Source organism: Coenobita brevimanus, chromosome 23, assembly GCF_032717465.1.
Source record: "Coenobita brevimanus isolate Jiangsu-jjx chromosome 23, ASM3271746v2, whole genome shotgun sequence".
NCBI lineage: Eukaryota > Metazoa > Arthropoda > Malacostraca > Decapoda > Coenobitidae > Coenobita > Coenobita brevimanus.
The window spans coordinates 22616995-22631008 of NC_136976.1; positions in this window are offsets into that span (position 1 = coordinate 22616995).

Sequence of the window (14014 nt, forward strand, 5' to 3'; positions counted from 1 at the left end):
CGATTTGCTAGATGGTCTCCTGACAGTCGTATGCCTCTCTTTCTCTCTTCTATATCTCTGTCTGTCTGTCTGTCAGTCTCTCTCTTTCTCCCTCTCTCTCTCTCTCTCTCTCTCTCTCTCTCTCTCTCTCTCTCTCCTTCATTCTTTGACGTTCTGCATTTTTTCTTCCTGTCTTGTCCCTTTTTCCTTCCTGTCAGCCTGGCTTTCCCTGTTCCCCTTCTTTTTTTTCCTTCCAAAAGCCTGTGTCTTGTTTCCCCTTATTTGTCTTCCCTGTTTCCATCTTCCATTCTTACCTTTTGTCTCTCATTCTCTCATTCTTAATCACCCTACCTTCTGCAGCTCCTCTTCCTTCTTCCCTGCACTCTCCTTCTTTCTTCTTTTTGTCCACCTGGATTTTTTTCCTTTTTTACTTAGTTTTCTCTTTCCTTTGGCCTTTCTCCCTAAACCAGTTTCCTTTCATCACATGCTTACATTCTCCACCACCACCACCACCACCACCACCTCCTTCTCCTCCTCCTCCTCCTCCTCCTCCTCCTCGTCAAACATCACCACCATATCACCACCACCACCACCCCAGTCACCACCATCACCATCACCTCCTCCTCCTCGTCAAACATCACCACCATATCACCACCACCACCACCACCACCACCACCACCACCACCTCCTCCTCCTCCTCCTCCTCGTTCAACACCACCACCACCACCACCACCACCACCCCAGTCACCACCATCACCATCACCTCCTCCTCCTCCTGTTTTTCATTTTGGTCTCTTGCCTCTCTTCATATTCCCTGCAGTTCCCATCCAGCAACCTGCACAAAGCTCTTCGTATCACTTTATTTGCCCTGCGCCTCCCACTGCTTTCTTCCCAAATTCAACTCCTCAGCTGTCCTTCCCACCAATCACAGTTTTTTTTTTTTTTCTTCTCCTTCTTCTCCTCCATATCCTCGTCTTTCCTTCCATGCCTTCTCTCTCCCTCTTCTCGCATCTTCCTCCTCATTTTTCGTGCAATTTTCCTCCCCCACCTCTCCCGCCCACTCCTTTCTGCCTCGGTTTATGTGCCCCCGCCTCGTACTCCCTAGAGACGCTTGGTCCCGCTTGTGTTCATCTCGGTATAGTTCGCCTACTCTTTCACTGCGTCTACTTCACACTCTAGGTCTTCCGTCACTTTCCTCCCTGATCCATCATACCAACGTCAGTCATTTATGGACAGATGTATACACCGAGACTCACTCAGTTTAGGAGTATAACCCAGCAGAAAAAAAAAAAAAGTGAAAAGCAGAAGAGGCGAAATACTTGGCACACATTTATCTCTTACTGTACTTCTCCAGCTCAACCTCACCGAAGTACTGAATGCGAGAAAGTGCAGCACGACAAAGTCCTCACTCATGCAGCTTCATATCTTCCTATGGTGTTAATTCTACCAAGGTTAGAATCAGTCTTCATTCCATTTTTCGTGACAGTATTCATTCATCAACCTCGATGTAATGTTGAGGGAAAGAAAATGCTGCATAGGACGCATCTTTTCAATGACTGCAGTACTTTCGCCCTTTCAGCCTCATGATTTTTTTTCTATATGTTCTTGATACCATCAAACTAGTTTACATGACTTGCGAGAAACATGGCAAGCTGGAAAGATTTTAATTAATCTCTACAATACATTTTTTCTGATTCGCATAACATCGTCAGGCAACATCCATAATATACTACAAAATACGTCCTTGGACTAAGAGGGGATTAGTTTCTACCAAAGCCAGATTTCGACCCTACATACAGTAGTCTTTCTCCAATATTCTTTTCCAGCTAAAACCAGGCGATTTTATTCAGCCGAGAATGGTAGTTAAACAAGTACTTCTGTCCATTTTCCACTATAGATTTCCATTCAGAATCTAAGTTAAAAGCTTCAAAAAACATCTGTGAAAGTGACTCAAGCATATTGGCGCTGTGTTATGTACATCTGCCTTCTCCCTGATCGCTTCACACACTTCCCTCGTCACCTCTTTCCACGCTCCTCTTGCGCCTCTCCCTCCAGCCCTTTGATACCCTCTCTTTCCTCCCTCCCCTTTCCCCTTGTCCGTCCTTGCTCTCCTCTCTCCTTCTTTCCCTCAGTGCTTCCTCATCTACAGTATTCTTCCCTTTCCTTCTAAGCCTCTGCTTCTTCCCTTCCATTCTCTTTCTGTCTCCTTGCACATTTGGCCAACTTTCGTCCCCGTCTCTTCCATTTCTGTTCTTTTCCTCCACCCCCCCTCCCCTCTGCGCCTTTCCTCTCTCCCTCCCATCATCTTTCCTTTGTATTTCTCCCCTTTCATCTGCTCTGTGTGTGTGTGTGTGTGTGTGTGTGTGTGTGTGTGTGTGTGTGTGTGTTTACCACAGATGGGAGTAGTACATACAGCTGGAGTAACCCTCACACAGAAACCCTTTGATCTCTTTGTGTCCTTTCCACCCAGTCTAACATATCTTTCTCTCTTCCCACCTTCTGTTTTATGAAGTACTTGTATATATTGTCTGTCTCCTTTCTCCGTATTTAGCTTTTCGTTCATCTTTCTCTCGGTTTCTTTCTGTGTACTTGTTTAATTGCTGATTTTAACTGTTTTCCACCACTTCTTCCTATTAGACTTGCTAGATTGCCTCCTGACATTCTTTTACCTCTCTTTCTTCCATATCTGTCTTTAAGTCTGTCTGTCCTCTTGGCTATCTGACTACATATTCTTTTCCTTCTGTCTGCTGTCTTCTTTGGCATTTCTCCCATGTCACCGTCTTGTATACCTCCTATTTAATTTTTTGTATGATTGCCACCTGTTTTTCAATTCATTTAATTAATCTTCTCATTCATCGTATGTAACTCACAATTCCCTTGTTCCTCTTGCATATGCGATTTGCACATAAATTATTTTTTGTTGTCTTGTCTTCTCCTGTATCCTCGGTCTCTCCGTCCCCTCTTCCTCGTCTTGCATATACCCTTGTTATTACTGTCTGGTAAATGGTTGATGCTTACCTCCTTTTATGTCTGTTGTGTCTTGTCCTTCATCTTCCCTCTGATATGATTCTTTTCTTCGTCTTGAACTGCTTTTCTTACCATTCTTTTGATTATACATAGACAACCGCTACTCTCTTTTAGTCTCCTTTGTTCACACCTTTATTCTACATCTTCTGTTGCTACTCTTCATCCTCCTGTTTGCACCTCTTATCTTTTTCTGTCTGCTGTTTTTCTCACTTCCGTTCCTTTACGTTACTTTGATTCTTGGTAACATTTATTATTTTTGTGTTTTATACGCGTAATACACTCCTTTGTGTCAATTGTGTCTTTTCTTTCATTGTCTTCCTGGATGCAAATCTTCCTCTTGAACAACCTGTGTTATTGTGACTCTTACTATTTTTCTGTCTATCATAAAGCGTTGGTAGCCTAATGTACCATTCCGTTTCCCTCACTCGCGAACCCGTAGCTGTCCTTCCTACAGCATAGATAGTGTAGTAGTCTCTCTATTACGTCCTCGCAGCAGTCATTCTTGTAGAACAGATCATTTTCAAGTCCCTGTTTTCATCACTCTTGTATCCCTTCGTTACGTCCTTGTTTTTTCTCTGTTATGTTTCATAACAATGTATTTTGTCTGTTTATCCGTAACACATTTGTTTATTTTGTGTCACCTCTGCTGTCCGTTGGCATCTTTTATTTTTGTCTCACACCCTCTCTGTTTCTCTGCCCTCTGTTATGTTCAGCTTTTTTTCTGCTTTTCCTCTTGCACGCTCTGTCTTTTTTTCCTTTTATCTCTCTGTTTTCCTCTTCTCCATCCCATTTTCAGTTCTTCCAGTTCCCTCTAGCTCTACGCATTTTTGTCTCTCCCTCTCTCCTCCCCTTTTCCTCATTCACCTCTGTTTCCTTCCATTTCCGGCGTCTCATTTTCTTTCTCCTCATCTCCTTCCTATCTTCATCTCCCATCCACTCCTTTAGGTCTTCCTTTTCCTTTTACCCTTACCTTCTCTGTTACCTTTCCATCCACTTCTTAGCTTCCTTCATGTTTCATTTTTTTCCCCCTCTTCTTCCTTAAGCGCTTCAATCTCTTCCATCCTTCTTTTTGATTTATTTCCTTATCTCTCCCTCCACTCATCTTCTTGCTCTTTCCACTTCGTCCCCGCTTGTTCCATTCCTTACTCTTCTACGTTCATCCTTATTTTTCCTTTCCCTTTAACGATGCCTTTTCTTTTTCCTTTTTTCCTCCCATTCTATTGCTCCACTTATCCTCTTGTTCCTTTCCCCCTCGCTCCCATCTCTTGTCCTTATCTTCCCATCCTTTCACTTCTTTTCTCATGTACTCTACCTTTTATTTTTCCCTTCATTTTCTTCCAATCATACTCACTCCCTTCTCCGACTCCCCGTATTCCTTTTCCTTTCATTTGTAATTTATCTTGCCTTTCCCTCCATTTCTTATCTCTTCCATTTTTTTATCATTCTTTTTCGATATTAGCGTGTTCATTTTCTTCAGTTTCTTTATATTGTTTCTCGTGGGTTTAACCACACCTTTCGTCCTCTGTTTATCCGTTTCTAGTTCATTTACATTTCTTCTCTATTCCTTGTCCTCCTCTTATCCCTACTAATTTCCTTCCTTTTTAATTTCCTTTCGTTCCACTCTTCTTCCCCTTCTTCCCTCCTTCTCTAGTCAAGTTCCTCTTCTTTCTCGTCTCTCATTCTCCCTACCTACTCCCACACAAATTCCTCTCGCCTTCATCATAACTGCTTCTTCATTTTTCGCACTCTTGGTTCCTTCCTCATCTTCCTCTCCTGTAGTCTTCCTCTTGTTCTCTCCTTCTTCTCCTCCTCCTCCACTTCGTCCTCTCCCTCCTCTCATCTCTCCACAGACCTCCCTCCCACCCTCATCAGAACCGCTTGTCCTATTCCTTGCCCAGCACTCTCGGTTTTATCCTTTACTTCCCCTCCAGTCCTCTTCATTCTTTGCCTTCCCTTCCTCCTTTTTTCTTTTCACTTCTTGCTCTTTCCTCTATCTCTCGCCCGATCCTTTCTCCACCCTACAACCTCCATAATTTAATTATTGCATTTCCATCAACACTTCCCCTCCACTCCTCCTCCTCTTCCTTTCTCATCTCTCTTCTTATTCCCTCTTAGTCTTTCCTCTTGTTTCCTCCACTTCCTCTCCAACACTCATTATTATCGACTGTCAGTTCCATCGTTCCTTCCGATCCTCCTCCTCCTTCTCCTCCTCTTCTTTCTTCTTTCGTCCCCCACGCCCTCATCATCACTGCTTCCATTGCTTCTCCTTACAAGTCTCTCTTCCACTCCTCCACTTCTGATCATCCCTTCTTCCACCCTCTGTTCACTCAAACCCTATGCCCATCATAAGAGGTTTTCGTCATTTCTGTCTTTCCTTTTCTTCTTGATTTACTTTTTCCTTCGTTTCTGTCGTTTTTTCCTTTTCCTTCGCTGCTCTTGTCCCTCTTATTTTATTTCGTTTCCTTCCTTTTCTTTGTTCATTCCTTTCTTTCCATTACTCTTTTCTATTTCTCTTGTCTTTTTATTTTGTTTCTTCATGTTCACGTAGTTTTTTCATTTTCTTTTATTTTCATCATCCATTCTCATTTCCTTCATCTCTTTCCTTTTTTACCCAACGCCGCTCCGGAAGGGCACGGGGACGGGTATTGCTTTCACTGATCACCTGATTAAATCTGGGGCCAAACTGGGCCAAGGCCAATGCTGTAGGCCCCCCAAATGTAAAAAAAACGGAGATCGGTAAAAACTATTTTTGCTCCATAACTCCTTTCAAATTTGTCATATCGACATGAAACCAAAACCTATAGGTGAATCTTTCAAATCTGTATCCTATAACATACCTCAGTACATCAGGGGGTCACTCTCCAGTTAGCGGTAGGGAGGTCAATGTCATGTGGGTTGGGCCAAAAGTTTCAGATGGGCATAAAATAGTCAGTTTTCACCAGATTTACTCCAGATTTGATACTTGACATCTTTGACTACATATCCTGTTTGTTTATACGTCAGCACAAAAATGACTGCCGGGGACGGGCCTGCCGTGCCTTGGCATCACTTTTTTTTATTTTTTTTTTATTACACGGATTCAGTCTTTCACCATTTCATCTCCTTTTCTCCTTTTCCTCTCGTTTGCTCCTTTTCTCATTTTTTTCCTTTTCTTCTCTTTCTCTCCTCTTCTCCTTTTCTTAAACTTTTTTTCTCATTTTCTCCCCATTTTCTCATTTCCTCTTTCCCTTCTCCTTTTCTCTTAAAAATTTTGTGCTATAATTTACATTTTGCTTCCTTTCCACTATTTCCTCTTTCTTGCAATCTTCGTTTTTTTTTTTTTTTTCTGAGTCTTCTTCTTTCCTCTATTTCCTATTTTTTTCTTATCTTCGTTTCTCTTTGATTCATCTCGTTTCCCCTCCTTCAGTTTGCTACTCTCCCTCCTACTCTACCTCCTCCCAAACCTGCATTCCTATTTCTCTTTGCTTATTCCTTTCTCCCACTTTCCCTTCCTCCCTCATTTGTCTCCATCATCACAACTTCATTCTTATCGTGGGTATTTGTGATTCCTTGCTTTTATTTGCATCTCTTTTAGCCTTTCCTCCCTTTCTTCTCTCCTTCGTTTCTTTCGCTTTTCTCTTTTCGTCCTTCACCTCTCTCTCTTCCACTTCATTCCTTTCACTTCTCCCTCCCACGTCTTTTCTTTCGCTTTTCTCTTTTCCCCTTTCGCCATGTTCTTCCACACTTTCTTGTCGTTTTCCTGTTTCACTCAATTTTCTCCTTCATTTTCCACCTTCCCTCCCACTCATTTCACGCCTCCATTTCCTTCCTTTTCCTAGTCCTTCCTCTCCTTCATTTCTTTTCTTTCTTCCAATCCCTTTCTCTACTTCTTTCTTACTATTCCTTCCTCATCTCCACTTCTCCACCTTCCATCATCGTAACTATGACCTCATCGTGGGGTTGTCTTTGGAACAATAATTCTTTCTCTATTTTTTTTCCATCTTATATCTTCTACCCAAAATTTTCACTCTTTCTTCGTATTCATCCTTCATCCTTCACCCCCTCCCCTTATGCTCCCATATTCTCATATACCTTCCACACCAGATTTCACCCTTATCTTCATATTTAATCTTTCTTCCTTCACTCTCACAGCCCATTTCAATCATTTTGTCATTTGCCTTTCGCCCCATATTTCTCTCTCTCTCTCTCTCTCTCTCTCTCTCTCTCTCTCTCTCTCTCTCTCTCTCTCTCTCTCTCTCTCTCTCTCTCTCTCTCTCTCTCTCTCTCTCTCTCTCGTGCACTTTCTATTTCTTACGTTTTCATGTTCCTCCCCTTCTCCGTCCTTCCCCATCTTTCCTCTTTTCCTCCTTTGCCTCAACTAGATTTCCCTGCATACTTTATGCACTCTCATCCCCCTTTCACCCTACTTTATCTTTTCCCTGTTTTTTCCTGGACCTTCCACCTCATTTGGGTACATGCATATTTCTTCTCCGTTATTCATTCATCAATATTTGTCATCCAACCTCCCCTCCTCATTTTTTTGTTCCCTTGTGCCCTAGTTTTTTTGCCCCCTCATTTTTTTGCTCCCTTGTGCCCTAGTTTTCTTGTCTATCTTCCACCACCCATTTTTTTTTCTTTCATCTTTGACATTTCCGTTCATCTTTTCATTCACCTCGTTTTTCTCCTTTTTTCCGTGATCCTTATATTTATATTCACTTCTTTGTTCTCCTTGTCCACTTCGTTTTTCTCCTGTCCCATGCACCATTTTCTCTTCTCTTCTCACCTCCCTCACGTATGATTGCGTCTTGTTCCTTTCAGCGTCCATCCACCCCAAGTTAACGGACACTTTGTGGTGTCCACTCACACCACCAGGCAGTCCCATAAAGCCCTCTGACATGAGAGGATATACCGAGAGGGACCAACCAGAGTCCATGAGAAGTTCCCAACTAACTTTTACCTCTTGGGACTTATTTATAAAGGATTCTAATCACATGGAAGATAACCTCTCCGCAACACTGTCATCACAGATCGTTTTTTTCTTCGTAAATATTACTTTTTCAATTAACTGTTCACTCGGGTTTGACCAAAGCCATTGTTCACTGTATGAATGAAGGCAAGTGAATGTACTAGCGATCCTGCAAACAGTCTTCCTTAACTCTTACAGCTACCTGGCGCTTTAGAACCCCATTGTAGAGAGAATACTAACGTGAAAAAGTAAGATTATAATATTTATTACAGTATTTCACTATTCTTTGCATTTATATATTGCAAAAAATGGCTAAGATCCATTGCAAGTTACGGGCCCTGGTCTCCCTGCCTCTGCCCAGCTTCGTCTCTGGGTGAGTGCCTGCCCCCCCTTTCCCCCTAATTCCCCTCTGTCCCTGCCCGCTAACCCCTCACTCCACCCCACCATGTTTGCCAGACTCCTCTCCTGCTTGCCTTCAACTCGCCTGTGTAGCTGCTCTCTCCTTCCTCTTAACCTGGCTTACTCCCGCCGGTTTGTTTGTCTGTCTGGCCGTCACCCCCTCTTGCCGTCCATCCTTCTACACTGGTATCTAGTTTCCCGCTCCTCCGGCTGTTATGGCTCAGTTTCGGCTGAATGAAATCATGTGACCTTTGTTGGAATCACGTAACAGCTGTCCCGACCACGAGAGAGGTAATGGAGACACTAGTCTCACGCTTTTTTAGTATACCTTAGGGTAAATATATTCCTTTGCTGTGTTCTGGAATAAGATAATAGAATTGTTTTAATAATAAATGAGTTAAAAGGAATTTTTCTGGAGAATTATGTATGTTAAAATGCTTACTTTTTTACTAATGTGCATCTCTCTCTCTCTCTCTCTCTCTCTCTCTCTCTCTCTCTCTCACTGCGACAACACCCAGCACTGGACAGCGAAGGTGTTCGTAACCCTGTGCAGTTAATTCTGCTGATCCCAAAGACAAGGATAATCCGGAACCACACTGCAGCACCGACGGAAATGGTTAATTTAGACTCAGTGCGGAAGTTCCAGTACGTTTTTCTCCTTTCTGCAGAATTGCACTTTTTTTTTCCAGGAATATCTGAGTTACGTTAGGTTTCTTTTGTTAGTATCAAGTTAGATTAGTTTGTTAGTTAAATTAATTTGTTAGTCAATTACTGTAAATTATTATGTTTTAGGTTAGGTTAGGAAAGGCTAAGTTGGGATAGAGGTAAAAAAAAAAAAAGTGGTGAGCACCCCGGGAAAAATCAAACTTAGCTCGTAGTACAAAAGTGGTATACAGAACGGAAATCCACTGCCCGAAACCCAAAGATGTGCATTATTTGTGACTTAGTGCCGTACTCTAGGTGTCATAGGAGACTGTTGCATCTTTCTCTTGGCGATTTATTATCAGTGCTACACCCTGATATTCTCTTTTAGTATGTACATAATTCTGCATATCATATGTAGATAGGCACGTTGATGACTCGTGGGCCAGTATTCCCGTCAGCTTAGAGGTTTTTTTGGCACCCGTAGCTGGTAAATTTCTGATCATAGCACGTTAATATTGGCTAGTAGGATTTTTATGCAACCTGAGTCGATATTAACTCCTTCTACGAAGTGAAGTATTTATTTAGCGTATTCGTGTTTATTCAAGACCCTTAAATCAAGTTTTGAAAAATTCATTGGTACTGAAGGCTGTATCAATCCCCTGTAATCCCTTCAAAAATCGAAAAATCTATTCCAAGCTAAATAAAATCGACAGAGGATAGTAAGAATAAACTAGGCGTCACCGGATTGAGAGAGATGTTGTGGTTGTCGCCGTTGTTTTACCAGCATCATCTGAACGTGGCCGCGGTGAACTGCAGGGTGAATGGACTTAGAATATAAACATCATACAAACGAACGGTAAGGTGTAAAGAGCCACATTTATCCACAGCTGACCAGAATCCACAGCCGACCAGAATGCGACCCCGATTTCCTCTTTACATTTTCCACTGCTAGTTTTACGATTAGTGGGGCGAGCAGTGCGTGTTTTTATTATTACTGTATTATTATTATTATTATTATTATTATTATATTTTCTTCTTTGAGGGGGGACGATAGTGACAAGTTTACAAAAGTCTGCGAATTAATTTTTTGTGCCCATCTTTGCAAACATTCTCTTAATAATGGTATAAGGTTTCTATAACTCACTCTCAAACTCTTCTAACTCACTCTCACACTCCTAGAATTCATTCCTGCTTCCTGTAATTTACTCTGACTACTAAAACTACATTGCAGGCTCCTATAATTTACTCTCGGGCTCCAATAACTGGCTCCTACTTCCATAATTCACTGTGATTCCCTTAACCCACTACCAGACTTCCAAAACTTACTCTCAGATTCCTTCAGCTCACTATGAGATTCCTGTAACATACTCTTAGGATTCTTTAATTCTCTAACTCCTATAGCTCACTCTCAAACTCCCATAATTCACTTTTAGGCTTCTGGAAGTCACACTCAGCCTCCTATAACTCACTTTTAGTCTCTAAAACTCACTTCTAATATACTACAGCAGTAGCCGTATGTCTGTGTGTGTGTGTATTTTGGGCAGCCGAAACTACACGTTCAAATCTCACCAAAATTGGCAAATAAATTGCAAAAAATTCGCTGATGTGAAAAAACTTGGTCCCATCACGATTGAAATCATTTGCTATATTTATTGAGCGATCAAATTTTTACCAAAAAATGCCGCTCCTGGCGCCCGGTCGGTTGCCGTGGCCGAGTGGTTAATATCTCGGACTTGCGTGCGGACAACTTGGGTTCCATTCCCGAAGCTGCAAATAACACGATCAGTTGGTTACCTGCAAAAAATCAAAGCGACAACGTTTGACTAGAACAGCACATAAACGGACCATCATGGGCCCTTCGATGTCGCCTTGACGGCCGATAGTGACAACGTTAGACTATAACAGCAAATAAACGTTACTCAGATTACCTGAAATGATTGCAACGCTCGCGCGAAGCGCAAGGAAACGAGTGAGAAGCACGAGAAAGCGAGCGCGCAGCTTGAGAGCCCTCCAGCACTTGTTGATTCCTATATTTCTTCCCCAGACCTTTAACTCCCCCGTATATAAAATCTGGTTTAACTGGAACAGAATACTGGAGTTGTTCTGACCATGAGAGGGTAAACAGCGCAGTATTTACTCTCTAAGGCCTAGGACTCATCGTTTACAGTGCGAACCCCGAGTTTATGGTTCCAGCCCACGCCAAGACAGTTAGTTAACCCCTTCATTTCAGTGGCGCAGTTTTGCCTTAAGCCACCATCAGTCTTTTGAATTTAACTGTTTTGTTCAACTGTGGCAGGAGAAAGATTATTTAAGGATATATCTAACTCAGTCAAAAAAGTAAAATAGAAGACAATATGAACACAAAAAAATCATAGGCTGCATAAAACGGATTGGGACTAGCAACAACATAAGACGTCATCGGATTCTCTGTTGATTACCGATGATATGCTAGTATACAGACTGACACACACACACACACACACACACACACACACACACACACACACACACACACACACACACACACACACACACACACACACACACACGAGAGAGAGAGAGAGAGAGAGAGAGAGAGAGAGGAGTTTCAGTTCAACGAGGTATTGTACATTTCAAATTTTATTATTATCATCTTCAGACGATTTTATTCATTTCAGATATCCTTGGTAGTGCTGGAATAAAGAAAGGCTGCCTCTCTAGCTCGGAAAGTTTCTTCCAAACTCAGTGTAATGGTAGCAGGAATCCTGTATAGAATATATCTAACTTTGTTTTTTTTTTCAAAGAAAGAAAACAAAGACTAAAAGTTCGCAAAAAAATTCAAAGAAGAAAAAAAACGAAGGGAAGGGAGTCAAATTTAGGATCCACTCATTTCGAGATGCCCGGACACATTTCATTAAAAGAACTGGAAATCTCAGGCAGAGGGAAGTACAGAATATGGAAGATAATTCCAGGGTTGGCCTGTTGCATGGAGGACTGTGAGTATCGGTTGAGTAAAAGGGTGACTGTGTACTGCCAGACGGGTGCTACGTGCCTGTGCGGCAAGGTGAGGTGTGTTGTGGCTTGATGTTGTAAGGTATGATGTGGTGTGACGTGATGTGACGTGTGGTGTGTTGGTGTGTGGTGTGGAGGTCTGTAGTATGGTGGTGTGTGTATGGTGTGTGATGTTGTATGCTGTGTGGTATTCAGTACTGTGTGGTGTGGTGTACTGTATGATGATGGTGTGTGGTGGTGGTGAGATGTATGGTGTGGTGTGGCATGCTGTGCTGTGACCTGGTGTAGTGCAGTGTAATGCAGCTTGACGTGGCGTGGTGTGGAGTTGTGTAGCTTCCCTTAGCGTGGCATGGTGGTGTGGTGCCGTGTGGTGTGGCATGGCTTGGAGTGGGCTGCCCGTAAATACTCCGTATTTCCGTACTCAAGACATGCAAGCCAACACTTGCTGAGTATTAAAACCACATAATTGACGTTCATTGACTTGGTAACTGTTTTACGAGTAACGTATGAGGATTCTTGGAGAGATGAGCTTGCTGGCGTTCCTCTCTGCTTAGGAGGGTTTCTGCACTCTTCTTACTCTGACTTGCCTGAAATTGCCATCTATTCATCATGAATGCTGGGATGTAACAATGCATTAACGCTAGAACATGATGCTAGTCACGAAAAAGTGATATGGAAAGGATGTAGAGCCGTAGCATTGTCTTTTTCTGCAATTGAGCTACAGCTTACTGTACTCTTTTTTACTCTAATCTGGCCTAAATATGATGTCTCTGCACCTAGAATGCTAGGTTGTAATAGAAAATTAACACTGAAATATGGTGCTAGTCGGGAAAAAGAGCTCTGGAAAGGATGTAGAGCCGCAGTACTGTCTTTTTCTGCCACTGATCAAATTGAAATATGTGAAAATATGAGCTAAGTTAATGTGAAAGAAATGTAGCACGTCTTTCCTACTTGTCTATTTTTGCATATGGCATGTACATATAATCTTTTATTATTTTCCTGCGTCCTCTTACAATATTAACCCATTCGGTCTGAGGACGTTACTGTTATTTTTCTTTTCTGCTGTCAGGCGATTTTATTCAGTAATGGAGAGCCCTCTTGTAGATAAGACGTCTCTGCAGGCTGTATTTAACCCCTCATATTCGGCAAGCTTTTCTCGAGTGAATAAAATAGTCTGGAGTAACGCGAACACAATAGAAAATACACAACCGGACTGAAGAGGTAAAAAACATGATTAACCTAATGGAGGACAGATAAGTAGGATGTACAAATTAATTCGCTTAGCAAGAAATGTTAAGCAGCCTCCTACTCTGATGAGAAGACTGTCTCTTGTCTGATGAGAGAGGTGAGGAGAAAGAAATTACTGCTAGGTGTGGAGAAAGATAATACTGCTAGGTATGGTGGTGGAGAGGGATGCCTTAGTCAGAGGGCACCGATATTACCGAGCGGCACCACATCCCTCAACTTTATTCCCGTCCCTCAGGAGGAGGATGGTAGACTGCAAGAAAAGGGTAACTAAAGCTTGCAGTGTTCTGGGTTCGCGTTCAGATGAGGCTGAGACAACAGTTACAAAAATAACTGTATATAATAATTGTGGTATGAGCAGGGCGCCATCTTTCTTTTTAGTCATTAGAATAAGTTTGTCCAACCTTGAGAATATTCAGCTTTACTTGACACAGTAGCGAGAGGGACTGTACAGTCGGGCGCAAGAATATCGATCCACTTTATAATGGAACTAATACGATTCTCAAACTTTTGATTGGTTCTAAAGCTCCATCACTTGATTTCTAGTCATCGCTCGCTGTCTCGTTATAGACCTTAATGAAGTGAATCAGTAATGTTCACGCTTGTACTCACGGCTTCCTTTTTCCTCTAAATCACGTCTCGAAAGAGATAAAAGAACGTTACTGTAGATCTCCGCACTCAGGGTCGTGTTCCAAGCAGCAAAGGAGAGTTCGCAGTGTCTCCTCCAGAGTGATTTTTTTTCCATCTTAATATTTTCCCTTGCTTGTTACATGTGTTTGTTCC